Raw genomic sequence first — 24447 nt, 5'->3', positions numbered from 1 at the left:
ATTGTTGATCTTCGATCCTATGCTTGCCCACAATTCAAATGTTATTTTAATCTTTGGGGCCATGGAGGACCAAATTAGGTACGTGAGTTTACTCTTTGGAAGTTAGAATGTGATGCGGAATGGATCTTAGTCAGTCCATCTAAGAGAAGGGCAGCGCTTGGGATGATTGCTATGCATAAACCACCGTCTAATTCCTCCTTTAGACCTTCTGGTTCTGTGCAAAAGAAACTTTACTTTGCAACATTTCACAATTATGATGTATGCAAGGGTTATAAATATCCGGCCACGCAAGCTTGTATTGATACAGTTTCTGATGTTGGATATGTGGTCTCTGCAAATGAGCGCCTGGTCATTCGACCTTCGCCGCTGGCGAATCTCCAGTGGACTATAGCTTCTCCGCCGATTGGTTTTGGTTCTATTGGATCGCCGCAGATTCAGCGGTCTACTTCTCCAGCTGAGGTTTCTCATCTTGGTGATCCTCACATGCCTTGCGATCCACCTACGTCGGCTAGTTTGGTTACGTCGGCCCCTGATCCTCATACTTCCCATGTTGGGCCAGTTCCACATGATGGGCCACAGCCCACCACCCAGCCAACGGATATCCCATCTACCCAGGAAGTTGTTGATATGTTTGATGATATGCTCAATGACATGGTGGACCGTGTTCTAACCTACTCTAAATGTCACCAACGGGGCCACCTGTCGGTCTCTTGTTTTGTCTGCTTGGCTTGCTCACGTTCTAGTAACCGTTGACGGGATTGCACTAATTGGGCAATATATAATGGTTATGTTTGGAGAGTTAAACAACCGAAACAAAATCCAGAAAAATCTCCACTGTTGATTCCCTCGCCCTTCACGAGTCAGCCTCCTACTCCCTCGCCTAGGGACTCCTCGGGTATAGAGACGACCCACGCGGCGGTGCAGACGAGTCCCATCACATCTTCACCTCTTCTCGTGCACCACCAGCCTACTCCACCTCCACCAGAGCAAGAAATGGCAAACTTTCCCCTGGATCCTCTCGAGTTCCTTCCGCCGGGGTTCAAGATCATCGATGGAGGACCAACCCGTGTGCCTCGGACCTTCTACTCTTCGGCCATTGCACCTGAGCGCCGGTACGAGCAGTTCGCCATTGGCTTTGTCGAGCCTCCGCCGCTGCCTGGACAGATTCATCACTTCCGGCAACTGGTTAGTGATTTTGTAATGACTCCGCTGCACCGTGACGTTCTTAGTGATCAACAATGGATTGAGGGAGTGGGTTTATTTGAGTTTCGATCTCCTGCATCTAGACATGCTATTATGATTCATCCTCCCTATGATCTTGGCAACGGTCACTTTGTTAGGTTTGTTCCTCATGATCAAGGCATCAATCACAGAGCCATTCAGGGTTTTCGTAGGGGTTGGATTATGATGCTAGGTGTTCCTTTGGATTACCGCACCACACAGCATATTTCTGAGGCAGTTAGCACTTTTGGTCGCTATCATATCTGGCATCAAGATGATCTGCAGCTGGTCAGGACTCTGGTTTATGTTTCTTTCCCAAGCCCTCAACAAGTGCCTAGAGATGTAGTCTATCGTGAGTATGCAGATTTTGGAGCCACACGTATTTCTTGGACTGCACCTATCTATGTTCTCTCTGCAGAATTTGCTGATATTATGCCAGCTGATGAAGATCCGATGCCGTTCAATGGAAACCCTCATCCGCTGCCTGGAAACATGCCTTTTGATGATGTTAATTTTGTCATGCCTGAGTTTCTAGAACTGGGTTGGAATGAGGCCCCTCTCGCTCACAATGATGATCAGTAGCATGATAACCAGCAGGACAATGTCATTATTGAGGAAATTCTTGAGGATGAAGCATAGCCTGCTTCTCAAGAGTCAGTGGTCTTGGAGAACTCAGGTCCTGTTGATTCTGCTGAGGGATCGGTCAACGATCAGCAAGGGATTGTTGCAGCTTATGTGCCTCCTCTGATCCAGCCTACTGTTGTTATTGGTCAAGTGTTAACAGTTTTCAGACCTGAGCTTCCTCCGATGATGCAATGGACTAGATCTTTTCAGTGTATGATGCCCGTCTTTGATATAATGCATATTCCTCGAGGGTTGCAGTTATTCAGTCCTCTTAAACCAGCTTTATTGTCAAAACGCTCTTGGGAAGTATCTTTCTCTTACTCTGCTATGAGGAACAAGCTATTTTTTCATCCTTCCCCTGATCGTCGGACTGTGACTGTTCCAAGGAAGCCTCCTGTTTCTCGTGCTCTTTGTTTTGATACTGCAGATGAGGACTGTGCCATGGATGATCCAGCCTTGTCTGCTGTCAAGATGTCTGCTTTCAACTTCTCTGGTGCTCCGAGTGAGCGCCCAGTTCGAGCTCGTAATCGAAAGCCTGTGATAGTTGAGTATGAGGTCAGGTGTAGTGCTAGGCTCTCTGCCTTATGAGATGGTTTCAGGCATTCTTCTCTGGCCAAGTCTGCCCCTTTGAAGAAACCTGCAGCAAAGTCTGAGAAGAAGCGCAAGATTACAGATTATGAACAGCCGTCGCGGGCTCCTCCTCAAGATGCAAATCAAGATGTTGTCCCACCGCCCACGCCAATCAATGTGCTACAGCAGGTTGGCCTTCGCCTCGGCATTGGACCTGAGAAGCTCACTAAGGAGAAGCTTGAGGCTTCTTCTTGCAAGACTTCTTCTGATCCTTCTAGCTCTAATGATAGCTGAATTTTTCAAATGGTGGGGTTTATGGTTAACCCTTGTGAAAACCATCTACCTGCTCTTAGATTTTAGGCTTTATCTGAAATTTTATGCTATCACTTGGCTGAACTTGTACTGTAATTATGTGGCAGTCTTTTGTTGTTGCTTTATTATGGTCTGTAATGAATCAGTATGATGTTAGAGATTGGAAAGTACTATGATGGAATGTGTGTGGGCTGAATTCAGATGACCGATAGCGTGCAGTTCGTCAAAAAATCGATGAAAGTGCCTGTTCCATTGCTTTCCTCCAAGAAACAAAATTTGAGACCATTGATCAGCGTTTCATTCACAAGTGTTATCCATGATGTTTTGATCAATTTATTCATGTGCCGTCGTCTGGAGCTTCGGGTGGGTTGTTGGTAGTATGGAATACTGCTAAGTTTGCTGGTAAATTGATTGAGTCCAATAGTTTTGGTATTGTGGTGGAGTTCACTTCTGTTCATAATTCTCATACCTGGACACTAGTCAGAGTCTATGGACCCTGTCAAAACCCAGCTAGGGATAATTTTATTAATTGGTTGCATGATCTAATTATCCCTGATGATGCTAACAGGCTGTTATTGGGTGATTTCAACTTCATGCATTTCAGGACCCCGATTCCAAGTCACATCAATCTAGCCATTAACACCTCATATCACTTTGCGGCCTCACGCACGGTATTCCCACGGGTGTCGCCTTACCATGGTCCGGGACCGTTTGCGCCTTTTGGCTCACATATATGATAGTGTCGCTAGCATCCATATGACAGAGAACCCGGGCCGACATGACTAGTCATGAACCCAAAGTGGCACTAACTTACGGGGAAAGTCATACATGAATCAACATCGAGCATGTCGGTCAGCAGCGTGTGAATCCGGCTGTAGCACTGGGCTAACAGGACTCCGGTGAACCGGGCTGTAGCAGGCTAGACAGGACTCCAGATGTCACCGCGTGACATTTCCCCGAAGGGACAGATACATGAACGAAGTGAATCACATGCTGGCCAGTCAAGTGTTCCGGAGCAGTAGTGCTGGGCTAGTAGGACTCCGGTGAACCGGGCTATAGCGGAGTACTATGGCTCATGGAAGCACAAGACTACATTTCCCCATAAGAGAGGCTACCAAGGATAAACAACTAGGTTGTCGGATCCCACACATACCAAGCATTTCAATCATACACACAATATGCTCAATATGTGCAATACAACATGGCATCACAACAAGACTCTACGATACTCAGAGTATTTATTCATTAGGCTCCGAGGAGCGAGATATTACAAACATGGGTCCCATGACCCAACAATCACAACATACAAACAAATCACATGCGGAATCTTAACATGTTTGAGTACAGACATCTATAAATGAAAAAGGCTCGGAAGCCTGACTATCTACCAGATCCTGCTGAGGGCACAAGATCGTAGTTGAGGTATCAAGCTAAACGTCAAAGTCCACACGGAACTACTAGCGAGACTGGCGTCTCTTTACAAAACATAAAATAGGCAAACGTGAGTACAAATGTACCCAGCAAGACTTACATCAAAACTATCTACATATGCCTCGGTATCAACAAATGGGTGGTGGAGTTTAACTATAGCAAGCCAACTTTGACTCGGTGGCTATCCTGAACTACGACTGCAAGTAACTCTTTTGAGGTGGCGCACACGAGTCCACATATTCACCATACCAATACACCACTATGGATCCGCTCCCGTCCCCCTATGAGAACGCCATCCATAGCCCTCACGCTTATCTTGCGCATTTTAGAGTATCCACTTTCACTTGTCTATGAACTATGCAAGGGGTCCAAGTTTCCATATCCGAGGAATCCGGCTATTCGAATAGATAATGATAACCCTACAGGGGTGTACTTCTTTACACACGCTCTCGCCACTTATCTCCCTGTACACGTCATGTACCTCGGCAACCTTCAAGCGCAAGCCGGGAGAGGGAGTCGGCCATGACCTAACTAACCAACAAGTCTCTAGTCCAGGTTTATCGCTTATTCGGGTTCCATCCGCAAGGAGATCCGGCCGGGGTGTCGCTCACGGCCCCAAACGATGTGTGCAGGGTTCCCAAGCCCACCATCCGGGTGCCACTTGGTACACCGTGCCACTGTGCCTAGTCTGTCCCAAGCCCACCTGTACCGGGTGCCACTTGGGCTTTTGGCATCGTGCTGAGCACGGTGGTATGCTCAGACGCGGTGTGCGTGAGCTCTAGCCATGGCGGCGACATGGCCGGCGGCGACGGGTTCTCGGGATCGATAGAGGCGACGGCTACGCGGCGAAATCAAGCTCGGGGGAGAGAGGGGAGGCGTAGGAGCTCACAGTGGAGAGGAAGAGGTTGTCAGCGAGCTCGGAGGCGACCGGAGTTCAACGAATCGGGCGACGGCGACCGGTGGGTCCGAGGTAGAAGACGAGCTCGAAGGCGTCTCTTCAAGGCGTCTAGGCTCATGGGACTGGGAGTAGAGGTGCGCCGCAGCGAGGCGGTGCTCGTGGGCTACCTGGCTTGGCGTGGGGAGGTCGGTGGCCACGACGAACGGCAACGGTGGCGACGGCTCCGTTCGGTGGTGCTGCGGGAGAGAGCAGAGGAGGGGGAGGGGGTCCAGGGAGAGAGCAAGGGGGTCGAGAGGGAGTGCATGGCATCACGGAGGGAGTCCAGGGCGATGAGGGGGCAGCCAGGCAGGCAGCTGTCGACGTGGCACGCTGCGGCGCCGTGGCTGTCTTCTCGTCTGCCTTCTGGCAGGAGGAAGAAGACGCCCCTGCCCTCGGTGGGCCGGCCTGGTGGCTAGGCTGCCAGGTGGGCTGGGCCTGCAGGTAACACAGGTAGTCTCTCTCTCTCCCTCTCTCTCTTTTATTTCTGTTTTTTTCTATTTTCTGCTATTTTTTTATTTAGTAAAAATACTAAACCACTTGGTAAAATCCTGAAAATAATTTTAGGCACCTTTGAAATATTTCCCAACAGCCCTCAAGTACTTTCAGGATTAGTTGGACAATTAAAAATATTTATAAGATTTAAATGTCCAAATTCAAATACTTACGGATTAATTCAAAAATCCAAAGTGTCCTAGAAAAATGTGCACCATTTTTGGCAGAGGTTCTAGACCAATCCAAAGATGATAAACATTTTTGGGAAGGAATTTTGGGTTCATTGAAAATATTTTTATTTGAACCTAGTTGAATTCTTTCTGATGCTAGGGTTTGGTCAATCCCCATTTCAACTTAAATATAATTTAAACATGATGCAACAAGATGCAAAACACCAGGTAGTACCATAAGCTAGGGATGTGACAATGCGCACGATGGACAATAGGAACAAACCAGGTGGTGACATTAATGATATGCTTATTTTTAATGAGGTTATTGGGCACCTGGGCTTAATCAAGCTACCTCTCAATGGTAGAATGTATACATGGACAAATATGCAAACTGTTCCTTTGCTTGACTCCCTCATGGACATGTTGTTATCCTAACACTATGGTCTTACCTCTAGCCAAAACTGCTTCAGATCATGTGCCCTATTGGTTCTTTACAACTCCCTCATGGACATGTTGTTATCCTAACACTATGGTCTTACCTCTAGCCAAAACTGCTTCAGATCATGTGCCCTATGTGGTGCAAATCAAAACTTCTATTCCCAAGGCCAAAGTTTTTAGATTTCAAAATTACTGTACTAATTTGCCTGGTTTTCTTGATTGTCTCAGTGACTCTTGCAGTAGGCCAGTTCATAAGAGATCTTCTGTTGATGTTATCTCTGCAAAATTTAAAGCTCTCAGGCAGGCACTCAAACATTGGCACATTAGTCTCTCTAAGGTTAAGGCTCTAATCGCCAACTGCAACAAAGTCATACTTTTTCTGGATGGCCTAGAGGAGTTGAGGCCTTTGTCTGGGCCAGAGGAAACTTTCAGGAAAATTGTTAAGTTACATTTGGAGGAAACTCTAAGATTGCAATACATTTACTGGAAGTAGAGGTGTACTATTAGGAGCATTAAAGTGGGAGAGGAAAATACTAAATTTTTCCATGCCATGGCCACTGAGAGATATAGGAATAACTCTATTTCCAGTATAACTTCTGATAATGGGCAAGTGACCTCTGATCATGCATCAATTGCTGGACTATTTTTGCAGGAGTTCAAACAGAGGATGGGATGCACTAATAATACCCAAATAAGTTTTGATATGCCAAATATTATCAAGAAGGTTCGGGGACTTGATGATTTGACCAAGCCTTTTTCTGAGCAGGAAATTAATTGTGTTATTAAAGAGATGCCTCCTGACAGAGCTCCTGGTCCAGTTGTTTCACTGGTCTTTTTCTTAAGAAGTGTTGGCACATAATTAAGGATGATTTTCATCAATTGGTCAAAGAGTTTTCTGAGGGACACCTTGATCTGGAGTGTATCAACAGTTCTCTCATAACCTTGATCCCAAAAAAGCTTTCACCTGAGGGTTTGAATGATTACAGGCCAATCTCTTTAACAAATACCTGCTTGAAATTTCTCACTAAACTTGTGGAAAACAGGCTGGAGAAAGTTATTCTTTCCTGTATTCATAAAAACCAATATGGATTTATTAAATCCAGGTCTATTCTGGATTGTCTAGCTTGGTGTTTTGAGTACATCCACCAGTGTAAAGCTTCAAAAAGACCAATTGTCTTGCTGAAATTGGATTTTACTAAGGCCTTTGACACTATTGAGCATGATGCCATTCTTAGAATTTTAAGATACAAGGGTTTTAATGACAAATGGATTTCTTGGATGCAATCTATTCTGTCATCTGGCTCATCTTCTATGCTTCTTAATGGTGTACCTGGCAACCATTTTAAATGTAAGAGGGGAGTTAGACAAGGAGACCCAATGTCACCTCTACTTTTTGTCCTTGTTGCTGACTTGCTTCAGTCTGTAGTGAATGATATGTGCAGTAAAGGAATTTTGACTCTCCCAATCCCTTCTCACAGCCAGGATTTTCCCATAGTTCAATATGCTGATGATACACTAATTGTGTTGCCTGCTATTGATCATCAGCTGCTTGCTCTTAAAGACATGCTTGATGTTTTTGCTGCTACAACAGGATTATCTGTGAATTTTGCAAAATCCCTTATGGTGCCTATGAACATGTCAACTGATAAAGCTAACAGGTTGGCCTCAATTCTTGGATGCAGTGTGGGAGTCATGCCTTTTACTTATTTGGGTCTGCCCATGGCGACTACTAGGCCCTCAATTCAAGATCTCATGCCTCTTGTGCATAGGATTGAAAGAAGATTGTCTGCCACTTCATGCTTTCTGAACCAAGGTAGTAGGTTGCAGTTGCTCCAGTCTGTTTTAACTTCAATGTCCATATATTTCCTGTGCACACTTGTCATCCCACCTAGAATTCTGAAACAAATTGAAAGGATCCAGAAACAATGCCTATGGAGAGGGAACTCTAATACCCCAAGACAATCTCTGGCCGCTTGGGACTTGGTATGCCTACCAAAAAATAAAGGGGGTCTTGGTGTGCTAAACCTCAGGGTGCAGAATGAGGCCTTACTTATGAAGTTCTTGCACAAGTTTTATAATCATTGAGGGAGTCCTGGCTTAGGGGGTCTCCGGATAGCCGGACTATATCCATTGGCCGGGCTGTTAGACTATGAAGATACAAGTTTGAAGACTTCGTCTCCTGTCCGGATGGGACTCTACTTGGCGTGGAAGGCAAGCTACGCAATACGGATATGTATATCTCCTCCTTTGTAACCGACCTTGTGTAACCCTAACTTCTCCGGTGTCTATATAAACCGGAGGGTTTTAGTCCGTAGGACAACATACAATCATACCATAGGCTAGCTTCTAGGGTTTAGCCTCTCTGATCTCGTGGTAGATCTACTCTTGTACTACCCATATCATCAATATTAATCAAGAAGGGCGTAGGGTTTTACCTCCACCAAGAGGGCCCGAACCTGGGTAAAATATTGTGTCCCCTGCCTCCTGTTACCATCCGGCCTAGACGCACAGTTCGGGACCCCCTACCCGAGATCCGCCGGTTTTGACACCGACAATCATCATGACATCCCCTGGGTTGGTCTCATCTAGAATGCCTATTATGGCAGCTCTGTCCCTCATACTACCAGCCTCTGTGGGTCCTTTTGGTGGTGTGATGTGTTCAAATTGGCTCATAAATATTGTCAGCTGGCTAATCCATTGTTGGGAGATGGCAGGTCTATTCTCTTTTGGACTGACAGATGGGTGGTTGAGCTTAAGGGTTCTTGCCTCAGTGAAAAATTTCCCAAGCTCTTCTCTTTTGTTATTGATGAACAGCTTTCAATGTCTGATGTGCTTTCCCAGGAGTCAAATTTGCATCTGCCCCTCTCTACACAAGCCTTTGCTGAACTTGAATGTCTCCAACAATTGACAAATGCTTATACTTGCTCTGAAAATCATGACACATGGATATGGACTTTTCATAAAGGTTGCTTCAGACCTAAATCCTTTTAAGTGCATGAGCATCAACATATTGTTGTAGATCCAATTTTCCAATGGATTTGGAAATCTTCATGCACCTTGAAATTCAAAATGTTTGGGTGGCTTCTGCTGAGGGATCGTTTAAACACTAGAGACATGTTACAGAGGAGGCATTGGCATGTGAGGATCATACTTGTGTCCTATGTCCATATCTCATCCATGAAGACTATGCACATTTGTTCTTCTCTTGTAATTTTAGTGTTAGAGTCTGGAATTACTTGTAGATTCACTGGGATCCCCAGCCTGGGAAGACAACCTACAACATGGTGGTAAAGGCTAGGAAGGATTTTGGGCATCTTTTCTTCACTGAAGTGATCTTTATAGCAGCTTGGAACATTTGGATCTAGAGGAATGGCAAGGTTTTCAGGAATGAGAGACCTTCTTTCAGAGCCTGGAGGCACAACTTTATCCATGACATAACTCTTCTTTCTCATAGGATAAAATGTAAATACAAGGATAGCCTTCTAACCTGGATCTCTAACCTCCCTTAGTTAGTGTGTTTTACCCTACTTGGGTTGTAGGTGTTTTTATCTTCTTCTTTTTTTCTTGTATTTGACTTGCAACAAGACTGTGTTACTTTGTTGTTTTCAATAAAGAGCTATGAGGCTGTTGCCTTGCAGTACATATTCAAAAAAAACGTTCGATGGGTCATACCAGGTTTACCTAGACGGAGTGGCTTACTTAAAGAGGCAGGATAAGCCAGGGTTTTAGGTGAATACACCTGGCTTGATAGCCTATTACAAGGGTTCAAAACTCATTGTTCTTTCAGAAGCAAAGAGCCCCTAGGTAATATGTGAGTTGTGCTCGGTGGATACCTATGTTTGAGCTATGCTTAATGCAACAGACTCTCTTTGGCTCCACATAATTTTCTTTTGGCTTAACGCCTATCGAGAGGTGTAGCGATGGTGTGATAGCAACCAAGCCCCCTAGTGATATCCCTTTGTGGTGTTTTAAACCGATCAAGAGGTGTAGCTATGGTGTGACAACAACCAAGCCCCCTAGTGATTTTCTTTATATCCGTGCGGCTGCAGAGACCGGTTTAACAAAAATATGCTTTGTCATTAGAAACTCTTGTAAACACACACATGATGTAAAAAGAACAGAGACCCCGCTTTATTCGAGGCTCCAGTTTATTATATAATATATACATTGTCATAAATATGTACATATGAAGAGCCTGTGGCTCAAGTATAGTAAGGCCGAAGAAGAGCTATATTCCATGGATGGTTGGTCTCCTCCTCCGATTTACGTGAGTCTTTGTCCTCTCGAACATCAATGAGGTAGTATGACCCGTTGTGTAGATTCTTGCTGACCACACAAGGTCCTTCCCAAGGTGGGGATAATTTGTGCATATCAGTCTGATCCTGGAAGAGCCGGAGTACCAGATCACCCTCTTGAAAAGTTCTGGTCTTAACCCGGCGGCTGTGATAACGTCGGAGATCTTGTTGATAAATCGCCGAACGTGCTGCTGCAAGATCACGCTCCTCATCTAACAGGTCCAGGGAATCCTGACGTGCCTTCTCATTATCAGCTTCAACATAAGCTGCCACATGGGGCGAGTCAAGACGGATGTCACTAGGAAGAACTGCCTCCGCTCCATAAACCATGAAGAAAGGTGTGTAACCCGTATATCTGTTGGGTGTGGTGTTGATGCTCCATAACACAGAAGGTAACTCCTCAACCCAACAACCCGGTGTCCATTTCAAAGGAACCATAAGCCGGGGTTTAATACCTCGCAAATATTTTTGATTTACCCTCTCCGCTTGAGCATTAGATTGGGGGTGAGCCACCGATGCTATATCAAGCCGGATGTGCTCACGTTGGCAAAATTCCTCCATCTCTCCCTTTGACAGATTAATACCATTATCAGTTATAATACTGTGTGGAAAGCCAAACCAGAATATCACCTTTTTGATGAACTGAACCGTTGTGGCCACATCACACTTACTGACTGGCTCTGCTTCCACCCATTTGGTGAATTTGTCAGCTACCACTAACAAGTGGGTCTTTTTGTCCTTGGATCGCTTGAAGGGTCCAACCATATCAAGCCCCCAAGTCACAAACGGCCAAGTTATTGGAATCATCCTCAACTCCTGAGCCGGAATATGAGCACGGCGTGCGAATTTTTGACAACCGTCACATCTTTTGACTAAATCCTCTGCATCAGCGTGAGTTGTTAACCAATAAAAATCATGGCGAAAAGCTTTAGCTACCAAAGACTTTGAACCGGCGTGGTGACCACAATCCCCTTCATGGATTTCTCGTAAAATATCACAACCCTCTTGAGGAGAGACACATCGCTGAATTGCCCCTGAGACACTGTAACGATGTAACTCTCCATTGAGTATGGTCATTGACATAGAGCACCGTATTATCTGCTGGGCCGAGGTTTCATCCTCCGGTAACTCGCCCCGGTTCATGTAAGCCAAGTATGGGATTGTCCAATCCGGTATGACATGCAAAGCTGCCACCAATTGGATCAGGAATAGCCAACTCCTCCTCTGTTGGTACATTGACCGACGGATTATGCAGCACGTCAAGAAAGACATTTGGTAGGACCGGTTTACGCTGAGAACCAAGGCGGCTTAAAGAGTCCGCCACTTCGTTCTTTCGCCGGTCTATATGGTCCACCTGATAACCCTTGAAGTGACCGGCCACTGTGTCCACCTCTCGTCGATATGCAGCCATGAGTGGGTCTTTAGAATCCCAAGTGCCAGACACATGTTTAGCCACCAGATTTGAATCCCCAAAGCACTTAACCCGGCTTAAGTTCATCTCCTTAGCCATCCGAAGACCATGGAGTAAGGCCGCATACTCAGCTGCATTGTTAGTACAAGGGAACATTAAATGGAGGACATAACAGAACTTGTCACCTCGTGGGGAAGTTAGTATGACTCCAGCCCCCGAGCCCTCCAACTGTCTGGATCCATCAAAATGAATAGTCCAATACGTGTTATCTGGCTTTTCCTCTGGTGCCTGCAACTCCGTCTAATTATTGATGAAATCCACGAGCGCTTGGGATTTAATTGCTGTGCGAGGCGTGTATTTGAGCCCGTGAGGCCCAAGCTCAATAGCCCACTTAGCAATTCGGCCTGTTGCTTCTCTATTTTGAATGATATCTCCCAGAGGGGCTGAACTGACCACTGTGATAGGATGACCCTGAAAATAATGTTTGAGCTTCCATCTTGCCATAAACACTCCATACAGCAGCTTCTGCCAATGTGGATACCTCTGCTTTGATTCAATGAGCACCTCACTGGTATAATAAACCGGCCGTTGAACCGGATATTCCTTTCTAGCTTCCTTGCGCTCCACCAGAATAGCCACGCTAACAGCTCGGGCATTAGCAGCCACATACAACAATAACGGCTAATCTGGCCGGCCAAACGTTGAACGTCATTGATACACGACGGTTTGGCCAAAGATGTAATTGATGTGATCTTTTCCGGATTAGCCTCCATGCCTCTGTTTGACACCAGAAAACCCAAGAGTTTGCCTGCCGGGACACCAAAGACACACTTTTCCGGATTGAGCATGATCTTGTAAACCCGAAGGTTTTCAAAGGATTCTCTCAAATCATCTATCAATGTTCCCTCCCTTCTGGACTTTATCACAATATCATCTACATACGCATGAACATTGCGCCCAATCTGCTTATGAAGACAATTCTGAACACAGCATTGATAAGTCGCCTGGGCACTCTTGATCCCAAAAGGCATAGAGACATAGCAGAAAACACAAACATCGTCTTCTCCTGGTCCTTAACTACCATTTTGATCTGATGATAACCAGAATAAGCGTCCAGAAAACACAAACGGTCACAACCTGCCGTAGCATCAATAATCTGATCAATACGGGGGAGGGCAAAGGGATCTGCAGGGCAAGCCTTGTTCAAGTCTGTGTAATCAACACACATACGCCAAGTGCCGTTTTTCTTAAGAACCAACACCGGATTAGCCAACCACTCCGGGTGAAAGACCTCCACGATAAACCATGCGGCCAACAACCGAGCTACCTGTTCACCAATAGCCTTGTGCCTTTCTTCATTGAAGCGGCGGAGAAACTGTCGAACCGATTTAAACTTAGGATCAATGTTAAGTGTGTGCTCACCGAGTTCCCTTGGTACACCTGGCATGTCAGAAGGTTTCCATGCAAAGATGTCCCGGTTCTCACGGATGAACTTGATGAGCGCACTTTCCTATTTGGGATCCAGGTTAGCGTTGATGCTGAACTGCTTGGATGAATCACAAGGAAGAAAATCAACCATCTCAGTATCTGTGGCCGATTTAAATTTCAACGTCAGATCGTGTTCCGTAGTTGGATTTTTCAAAGAAGTCATATCTGCCGGATCAACTTGGTCTTTATAAAACATCAGCTCCTCCGTGGCATAAACCCACTCAGCATAAGACGCATCACCTTCCTCACATTCCAAAGCGATCTTCCTGCTTCCGTGTACTGTGATGGTCCCCTTATGACCTGGCATCTTAAGCTGTAGATAAACACAACACGGTCTTGCCATGAACCTAGCGTAAGCCGGTCGCCCAAACAAAGCGTGATACGGACTTTTGATTTTCACCACCTCAAAAGTCAATGTTTCTGATCACGAATCATGATCATCTCCAATAGCCACCTGTAAGGCTATCTTGCCCACTGGATATGCAGACTTACCAGGCACCACACCATGAAAAATGGTGTTTGACGGTTTAAGATTCTTATCTGTCAACCCCATACGACGGAAGGTATCATAATATAAAAGTTGATACTACTTCCCCCATCCATGAGCCCTTACCAAGACACAAAGTTTGACGAGTGATCTGTAAAGTAAGGTTTTCTAACCCTTTAGCTCACTAGGATCCCAACTTTCATTTGAAAAAGAAGAAACATGAAAGCCGCCATGAAGTTGGAATTGAGGATGAACCGGCTGTTGTCCTTCAACAGACCCCTCGGAAACGCCCGAACGAGGTTTAATTATTACTGTCTTTAACTCGTTTTAATGAATCCTGCTCCTTACATTTCTTTTAACTCTTTCCTTTATCCTTTCAGGAGGTGCCTCGTTTTAGATGACTCATCTCAAACACAACTGCCGGCTTTCAGGACTGATCCTGGGTAATCAGAACTCCTCCTTTCTTCCAGGTTGCTCAATTTTATCTTTACGCTGACAATTCTGCCATATTATTCTTTAGTGGCCAGGCTAAATCCAAGAAATTGAAGGTGGCTAAACTGGCGGAAGACCCGCCAGTACTAGCATCTGAGACGGCTAGGCCGCCTTCTCCATTAACTGCTGCCCCAGAAGACCCGCCTATTATCAATCAAGCAAATCCTTCGGAGCCGTCCCTTGACAACACCACTATGAATCCTTCCACATTTGGACCGTCAAGCTCAACTAACCCGCCTTCTCCATGTGTTCAAGATGTTGAAATTACTGGGAGTCGCTTTGTTGAGCCGGGGAACCCAACGGTGTTGTCTTGGTGCACAGGTAAGAAAGAAGCATTGGAGAGGCAGAAGGTTCGCTTTGATGTGGCCAACTACGACCGTCTTAATTCCAATGATATCTTATCCGGCTATCTCAGTCATCTACACTCCAGCCGTGAATCTGAGATCGAGATGGTCAAGCAGCTTCAGTTGAAGTATGAGGTACATTGTTTCCGGTTTACTAATATTCCTTCAGCCCCCAAGTCTGTTGATTATGAAAGAAATGAAATAACCTGTAGACTTAAAATATAGGCTAAGACTTTTACCTCAAAATCTTTACCTGATATTGATAGAACAAAACTTCACCCATACACTACTGGAATCAGCTACTTTGCCATCTGCCAGCTCTTTGCCATCAGCTACCAAAAAGCAGACGGCAAAGAACTGGCTGATGGCAAAGACATAATTTGCCATCAGCCAGTTCTTTGCCGTCGGCTAGCAGACGGCAAAGATTCTTTGTCGTCGGCTAGCGGACGGTAAAGAGGGAGGGGCCCCACTGACGAGCTGCTAAAAAAAACCTAACGGCCCCCCCTCTTTGCCGTCCGCTAGCGGACGACAAAGAGCAAAAAGGCGGGCGGCAAAGGGGGGCGGATGGCAAAGAGAGAGGGCCCCACTAACGTTAATGGCCGCCCGCCCCACCCCGCCCCTCTCTCTCTTTCTCTCCCCTCGCCGCTGCCCCGTCGCCCCACCACCCCGCCGCCGACCCAGCCCCCCCGCCCCGTCGCCCCCGGCGCCCTGCCGTCAGGGCGCGGCCACGCCCCGGCGCCCCGGCCCCGGCGCCACTGCCGCTGCCCCAGGCCGCCCCGCCCACCTCCTCCGCCGCCCCAGGCCACCCCGCCCCCCTCCTCCATCGCCCCAGGCCGCCCCGCCCCCCTCCTCCACCCAGGTGAGCTCTCCTGCCTCCTTTTTTTTCCTTTTTTCTATTTTTTAGTTTTATGTTTATGTTTAGTTTAGATTTAGTTTTAGTTTTAGGATTAGTTTTAGGTTTATAGGTTTAGTTTTAGTTTAGTTTTAGGTTTAGATTTAGTTTTTTCCTTTTTCTGTTTTTTTAGTTTTAGGTTTAGGTTTAGTTTAGTTTTAGGAAAGAAGAAGAAGAGAAAAAGAGGAGAGGAGAAGAAGAAGAAGAAGAGGAGGAGGAGAAGAAAAAAGAAGAAGAGGAAGAAGAAGAAGAAGAAGAAGAAGAAGAAGAAGAAAAAAGAGGAGAGGAGGAGAAGAAGAAGAGGAAAAAGGAAAGGAGGAAGAAGAAGAAGAAGAAGGAAAAAAAGGAAGAAAAGGAAGAAGAGGAAGAAGAAGAAAAGGAAAAAAAAGGAAAAAAACCGACCCGACACGGTACCCAGACCCCGACCCGGCACCCCGACACGACACCCCGACCCCGAGACCCCGACCCCGACACCCCGACCCCGACACCCCGACCCCGACCCCGACACCACGACCCCGAGCCTGACCCGACACCCCGACACCGACACCCCGACCCCCCGAGCCTGACCCGACACCCCGACCCCGAGCCTGACCCGACACCCTGACCCCGACACCACACCCCGACCCCGAAACAACACCCCGACACCGACATGGCACTATCCCGACATTGACACAACACCCCGACCCGACACGGTACCCAGACCCCGATCCGGCACCCCGACACGACACCCCGACCCCGAGACCCCGACCCCGACACCCCGACCCCGAGACCCCGAGATCCTGACCCCGACACCCCGACCCCGAGCCTGACCCGACACCCCGACCCCGACACCCCGACCCCGACCCGCCGAGCCTGACCCGACACCCCGACCCCGAGCCTGACCCGACGCCCTGACCCCGACACCACACCCCGACCCCGAAACAACACCCCGACACCGACACGGCACTACCCCGAAGCGACACGACACCCCGACCCCCCGACCCCGAAATAGCACCCCGACCCCGACACGGCACCCCGACACCGACAGGACACCCCGACCCCCGACACCTCCCGAAAAGGTGTTCTTTGGCCTTCTAGAGGCCGACGGGGTCATATATTTGTGAATTATTAGTTAGGTCATATATTTTTCGATTTTGTTATGAAAAACATCATATATAATTGTGTTGATCGTGTAGTTTTAAATGTGCAGTTGTTTCATCGCTACGAGGTTTGGTGTTCGACGACCTCGCCGTGCGTTTGACGAGCTCTGCCCCTTCGTTCATGGGTGAGCACAAATGACAAGTCCTCCTCCCCCATTAATTATTTTATCTATTCCGATGAAACTTGATAGCTAGCTATATATGTGTCTTGAATCATCAGTATGCGTAACCAATATGTGTCTCCCGTTCGAAGTGTCATAGTTATAAATATGCATGCATTTCCATATTTATAACCTTGATTCTTTCGAATTGTCCAGTGCTATCCATGGACAGCCCGAGTATGTGTAGATTGGGTTCGTTTTCCCATATGCTTTGCTCCGGATCCGACGCATAAATTTCGTCAGTGCCTCCCCTGTTGTTCTCCGGGTACACATCCTCTTTGTTTATTGCAGAGACGTGTATCAGGAGAACAGCGGGGAGGTGCTGCCGAAATTTTGCGTCGGATCCGGGGCATAGCATGGGAAAATGAACCCAATCTACACATACACGGGTGGGATTAGGACCTATCATTACCTATCAGAGTGTAGGTTGCATGGACGTAATAAAATTAACAAAGTAGATCAACCGATGAATATATACATGGTGAATTACATATATAATTGTTGTGTGTCCAGTAGCTCTGAAAGTCAAGATGAGTGACCGTGCATGGATGTATACCGGTCACACTGGTCAAAACAAATGGAGCGCTGAATGGTTCACAAAAACCAAGGGGTTTGTGCAAGCCGCATTTGCAAATGGCCAAAAGAAAACCTGGTGCCCCTGTTTCCGGTGCGGCAATTGGGAAAAGTAGACAGAGGCTGAAATGGGAAAACACCTGCAGAAGAGTGGTTTTACGCCCGATTATACTGTGTGGACATTTCATGGTGAGTCTGCCCAACGTGACCGAGCTGAGGTGGATCGTCGTCGCATCGACGAGCATGGTACCGGGATGGGAAACATGGTGCAAGACTATGATGATGCTCGGGATTCGGACGAGGAGATGGAGGAATCTACAAAGGCCTTCAATGAAATGTTGGAGTCTTCAAAACGTCCGCTCCACGAGCACACTGAGCTTTGTCAGTTGGATGCCATCTCACAAGTAATGGCTCTAAAGGCTCAGTTCAACTTGGGCAGATAATGCTATGACGCAATTATGACAGTATTTGGACGCTTTCTACCCAAAGGTCATGTAATGCCTGCAAACCTGTACCAGTCGGACAAAATCCTCCGTGCACTGAAGATGCCCTATGAGAAGATACATGCCTGTGAGAAAGGATGTGCCTTATTTAGGCTTGACTATGCGGACTTGAACTATTGTCCCATTTGCAAGTCTTCCAGGTATATTGTGGTAGACAACGGTATGGGTGAGAAGACACAGACCAAAATCCCCGTTAGTGTTCTTCGGTATATGCCAATCATACCAAGACTTCAACGTCTTTTCATGGTCGAAGAGACGGCCAGACAGATGACAGCGCACAAAACAGGCAAAAGAACCAAACTAGATGCAGATGGGAATCTGATGATGGTACACACATCGGATGGTGTGCATGGAAAAAGTTTGATGAATTACATGCTGACAAAGCGGCAGATCCGAGGCATCCTCGAGTCGGCATCAACACGGATGGGTTCAGTGTGTTTGGTATGACGGCAGCCCAATACAGTTGTTGGCCTGTATTTGTCTTTCCACTCAATCTCCCCCCCCCCGGACAGATTATGCAAAGAAAGAACATTTTCCTGACGTTGATAATTCCAGGACCCAACTATCTGGGGAAAAATATGAATGTGTACATGCAGCCGCTTAAGGACGAATTGCAAGAAGCCTGGGATAATGGGTTCAAGACATACGATGCCTTTTGCAAAAGGAACTTCATAATGCGTGTCTGGTACATGTACTCGACGCATGACTTGCCGGCGTATGCGCTATTCGTTGGCTGGTGTATGCATGGAAGGTTCCCGTGCCCCACATGCAAGGGAGCTCCTGAGTTTCGTTGGCTTCAGGCCGGTCGCAAGTTTTCTTGCTTCGACATGCATAGACAGTTCCTGGATCCTCGCCATAAGTTCAGGAAAGACAAGAAGAACTTCATCAGGGGTAGAGTTGTCAAAAACACTACACCACCTGCATTGACAGGCCAACAGACCCTGGATCAGTTAAACGCTCTCGAGCCAGATCCACAACGTCCAGGGTACTTCAAGGGGTATAACACTAAGCACGCGTGGACTCACAAAACATGCTTATGGGATCTGCCTTACTTCAAAGACCTCCTTTGCCCACACAACATCGACGTGATGCACACTGAGAAGAATATCGCCGAGGCACTTTTTGGTACATTCTTCGACATAGATGGGAAGTCAAAGGATAATACTAAGGCTAGAGTCGATCTGGAGGCGCTATGTGATAGGCCGTTACAAAACATGAAAGAACCGAAAGGAAAGCAGAACTGGACGAAGCCAAAGGCATGGTTCAATCTTGGAAGGCCAGCTATGAGGGAAATTCTCTTGTGGGTGCAACAGCAGTTGATGTTCCCCGATGGGTATGCAGCGAATCTAAAGAGGGGAGCGAATCTTGATAAATTGAAGATATTTGGTCTCAAGAGTCATGATTGGCACATATGGATTGAGCTGGTAATGCCGGTGATGTTGCGTGGCTTCATCCCTGAGGATGAATGGCTATTACTGGCAGAACTCAGCTATTTCTTCCGTGTTCTTTGTGCGAAAGAACTATCGCCTGGCGTGCTAGAAGAAATGGAAGAGTTGGCGCCGGAGTTGATCTACAAGTTAGAGAAGATCTTTCCACCGGGCTTCTTTAATCCAATGCAGCATTTGATTTTTGCATCTCCCGACCGAGGCAAGATTGGGGGGGCCCGTGCAAAATCATTGGTGCTACCCAACTGAGAGGATGCAGAAGACGCTTCCAGAAAAATGTAGAAATAAACGTAGAATTGAAGCATCGCTGGCTGAGGCATTCATCACAGAGGAGGCGGCAAACTTCGTAACAGCGCACTACGAAGCCAAAAATCGTCATTTGCATAATCCGAAGCCTTGGTACAATGCTGACGAGCCTAAAAAGGGTGGATCCAACCTCAGCCTATTCAAAGGGAATCTCGCACCTGCTAGTGTTTCACATCCAGTATCTTTGGATAACGAAGAATGGCGGACCATTTCATTGTATATCTTCAACAACCTGATAGAAGTGCGGCCGTACATCGAGTAAGTTCTCGGTACATTGTTTCGCAACTTCTATTTCCTTTGAACTGCTCTTATTCCTGGATATGTCATACAGTCGATACGTCGCCATATTCTCGTATGGAGTGGAGATCCAAAAGGATTCAGTCGAAGAGTATGAGCTTCTTGCAAAGCAAGGAGGCGGCTATCCCGGTTTCATCTCTTGGTTCAAACAAACGGTAATTTCTATTAGACAATTTCATTTCATTCGCTAATTTGTGCATAATGCAACAATCCTTTCATATTAAACTTGTAGGCTAATTCAGAGTCAATGGACGCCGAATTGAGACAAGTCGCTAATGGTTTTGACTATAAGGTCCGTTCATTTGACAAGTACGACATCAACGGGTATCGCTTTCGTACCTATGGCAAAGAGCTATCTATGGCCGACCGAAAGTCTACAAATTGTTGTGTATCTTCTATCGGCGAAGGAGGTACCGAGTATTCTGGGAGAGTTGAAGCAATTTATGAACTTCTGTTCTATGGTGAAAACCCACCGAATGTCGTAGTCTTCAAATGTTATTGGTTTCAGCCGAAGGAGACTAGAAGGACTCATGAACATATAGGGCTAGTTGAAATCAACCAAAGCACCCATTTAGATGTTCCTGATGTCTATATTACGGCTCAACAGGCGGCCCAAGTATTCTATCTACCGTGGGCCTGCCAAACTAATCCAAATTTGAAAGGTTGGGATGTCGTTTATGAAGTGCCGCCACATGCTAGACTATCTCCCCCAAAGGAAGAGGATTATGAACCTCACATTAACCCAGACACATATGAAGGAGAATTCTTCCAAGAGACACGTCTTTCTAGAAAGCGTTTCAAGAACCGCTATACTTCACCCCAAAACATTGAAGTAGACAGCGACAATGAATCCGACATCACCCCAGAGGAGGAACAAGAACAGCCGGAACAAGAAGAGGTTACTGCTGCGGATGACCTGTCAATGCTTGACCGATTACGTCAAGGTGGCCTTGCACATGTTGATGCCAATGAACCCTATGAGCCCATCATTGATTATAGTGATGATGATGATTATGCATTTATTGATGATACTGATCGAGATTATTAGTAGTGTCAGGTATTCAATTTTTTTATGTTGTACTTGATGATGATACAATTAAGTGATATACATATTATTATTCATGTCGGTACTTTTTTATGTTGTACTAATTTTGTTTATTCTTTGTCATGGCAGGTGTTGAAAGATGGTGGGCGCTGGTCGGGAGCGCGCCGAGGCCCCTTCTTCGTCGGCGCGTGGTGCAAGGTCTTCCATTCCACACGCACCTCTCCGCCGAGCGTTGCTAGACAGTATGGCGACACCGCCGGGCCCTTCTTCATCGACCGCGGTGCCCAGCAGGGGATGAGGTAAGAAGAAGAGAGGAGGTGGAGCACGTGGTCACGGGAGAGGAGGTAGGGTGACTCTTACGGCGCCTTCCTCGCCGCCGCCCCCAGTTGTTTCACCCGAGCACGTGACTGCTAGGGTGGACTCGTCTGAGGAGGAGGCTGCACGGACTCCGGTCCCCGAGCCTCCGGTCCACGGGTCTTCGGTCCACGAGCCTCCGGTCGACGGGCCTTCGACCCACGAGACTTCGGCCCACGAGACCCCGGAGGAGCACACGTCTAGATGGGGTACCTGGTCGGGTCAGCCTGAGGAGCCGTGTGGCCACGCTGATGATGGCGGGGAGCCAAGTGGCCATGCTGATGATGGCGGGGAGCCGACTAATGAGGAGGGGGAGGAGGGGGGCAACGTCTACCAGCGTGGTGCTACACGGCTCCCGTCCGTGCCGGCGACCCGCGAGAAGAGGTGGTTGATTTTCCCTGATGGGGAGAGGTAAGTGCATTTAATCTTTTTGTACCTTCTTCATTCACGTTTCTTCAAATAACTAATGTGTTGGCCTTGTCATGCTGCAGGGGTTGGGACCACCATGAAAGTGTCCGCTGGCCCAACTCCGTCCTTGGAGTTCTGATTCGGCAAAACTTCCCGGGGTTTGTCACGTTGCCTGGTGAGGGTCGGCTTCCAGAGGTTGGATTGACTTGGGAGCACTACTTGGTTGCCCCGGCCCCGCCGGGTGAGATTATCGATGGTGTCTTGTGCAAGACGAGGGCAGACGTCGTGATCAGAAAGTTCTGGGTAATTGCTCCTTTACACAATTAAAAATCTTCAACTAGCTAGTTATTAATTGTACTAATCAATATTGTCTCATTTGATTGCAGACATTCTACAGGTGTGAGGAGGGATACGAGGAGGAGGCAGATCATGTTATCCACAAGGAGTGCAAGCGCCTACTTCAGAACTTACGGCATGAGGTTCGGGTGCAGGCTGTTCGAGACTACTACGCCGGGCGTGGTATCAAGAAGCCCAAGCAGGAGTGCCGCGATAAGTTCTTGAGTAAGGAGAAGTACATGAAGGTAATTCTTAAGGCCTTGTACTTACATCCTTCATTTAGTAATTCATAGCCGTAGCGCTCAAGTTTCTATTTGCTAACTTAGGCCCCTCCGAGATGGTGTGCGGATCGGATGGATTGTTGGGAGGTGTTGGTCAATGAGTGGTGCTCAAAAGAATGGCTGGCCACCCACAAAGAGGCCAAGGATAAACGTGCCCAAATGGAAGGTGTGCCACACCACCAAGGCAGCTCCAACTTATTTGAGTACGGGCGGAACTGGGTATGTGGTTTGCTTCATGATTCATGCAATTCATTCATCATGCTAGCTTTAGCCCTTTAATTACTAATTTACTTTGTTTCTCTCATTCAGGCACGCTACAATAAGGCGGATAAGGTGCCAGAGGTGTACGACCTGTATGCCATGGCCCACACCGGCCCTTACAAGAAAGTCAAGGCATTCTCTGCGTCTGACCTCGATGATCCAAAGAACTTCACCAACATCTCCGCCCACGACAAGCTCGTGCAATATAGAGATCAGGGGAAGGCGAGGAAAGGGGAGGACTTTAACCCGAGCCAGGGTCCCATTGATACAGAGCTGCTGATGATATGTGGTGGCAGGAGGTCCCATGGCTCCATAGCCATTGGAGATGGACTTATCCGTTGTCCAAGCACTCTCCCGGAGATCAAGGCGCGCCAGTCGAGCTCCGCTCCTGAGATAAGGCCTCGTGAACGGCCAGTCCAACTCGCCTTCAAGGTTAGTTATACGTACTCAGCTATCTTTCTCCATTACATTGTGTGCGCTTCCATCAATTATTACAAATGGTCATGTGAGTGGTGTTGCAGGCTGCTATACAGAGTGAGAGAGATAGAACGGAGAAACTTCTGGCGGAGGCGGCGGAGAGGCAGCGGGAGTTGGAGGAGAGGACGACAAAGATGTTGGAGGAGGAGAGGGCATGGAATGACATGCAGGCAAGGGCCATGTACGAGCTCCTTGTGGTAAGTTTCTTCTGCAGATTACTTGCTAGTCTTAACATTTGAGTCTCATTACTAACTAGTATGACTCTGTTGTGAAAACCAAATGTGTAGTTTGTGTGCGAGAAGTCCGGTCAGACCGCTCCGCCGATGCCAGTGATTGCTCCTGGGAGCACGGTGAGTTTACTTTGAATGGACATTACTTGCTAGTCTTAACATTTGAGTGTCATAATGCTAACGAGACATTGGAAATGATCTTTGGTGTAGCTTAACTCCAGAAACGCATCGCACGATCCTTCTCCAGCTACCGGCGCGAGCCAGCCTGCTTCTTCTCTAGTTACCGGCGCGAGCCAGCCCGCTCCTACATCTCCGTGATCATGGTAAGTTTCTCTAGTGTTTTGCTTAACAAATGCATAAAGACCTAGACTTAGCTTTATTTCCTCCAATATGCTTACCATAATGACCTAGAGTTAGCTTCTTTTCCTCCAAAATGACTTAATAAGCTTACTGACCTCATAAACCATCCATTCTACCTAAGTTAGCTCTAAAATGACTCATTTTACCTTAGTTAGCTTACAAGTGATCCAATTTATCCAAGTTAGCTCTAAAATGACCCATTTTACGTAGATTAGCTCCTAAATGATCCATTTTACCTAAGTTAGCTTTAAAATGACCCATTTCACCTAGGTTAGCTCATAAACGTGGCATTTCACCTAGGTTAGCTCCAAAATGACCCATTTCACCTAAGTTAGCTCAAAAACGATCCATTTTACCTTAGTTAGCTCAAAAACGTGGCATTTCACCTTAGTTAGCTCATAAAAGACCCATTTCAACTAAGTTAGCTCCAAAATGATCAATTTCACCTAGGTTAGCTCATAAACGACCCATTTCAACTAAGTTAGCTCAAAAACGATCCATTTTACCTTAGTTAGCTCAAAAATGTGGCATTTCACCTTAGTTAGCTCATAAAAGACCCATTTCAACTAAGTTAGCTCCAAAATGATCAATTTCACCTAGGTTAGCTCATAAATGACCCATTTCACCTAAGTTAGCTAAAAAACAATCCATTTTACCTTAGTTAGCT

The sequence above is a fragment of the Triticum urartu genome, chromosome 7A (genome assembly GCF_056163025.1).
Source record: "Triticum urartu cultivar PI428250 chromosome 7A, HENAU_Tu73, whole genome shotgun sequence".
NCBI classification, from domain to species: domain Eukaryota; kingdom Viridiplantae; phylum Streptophyta; class Magnoliopsida; order Poales; family Poaceae; genus Triticum; species Triticum urartu.
Note: the sequence above shows the minus strand (reverse complement) of the source record.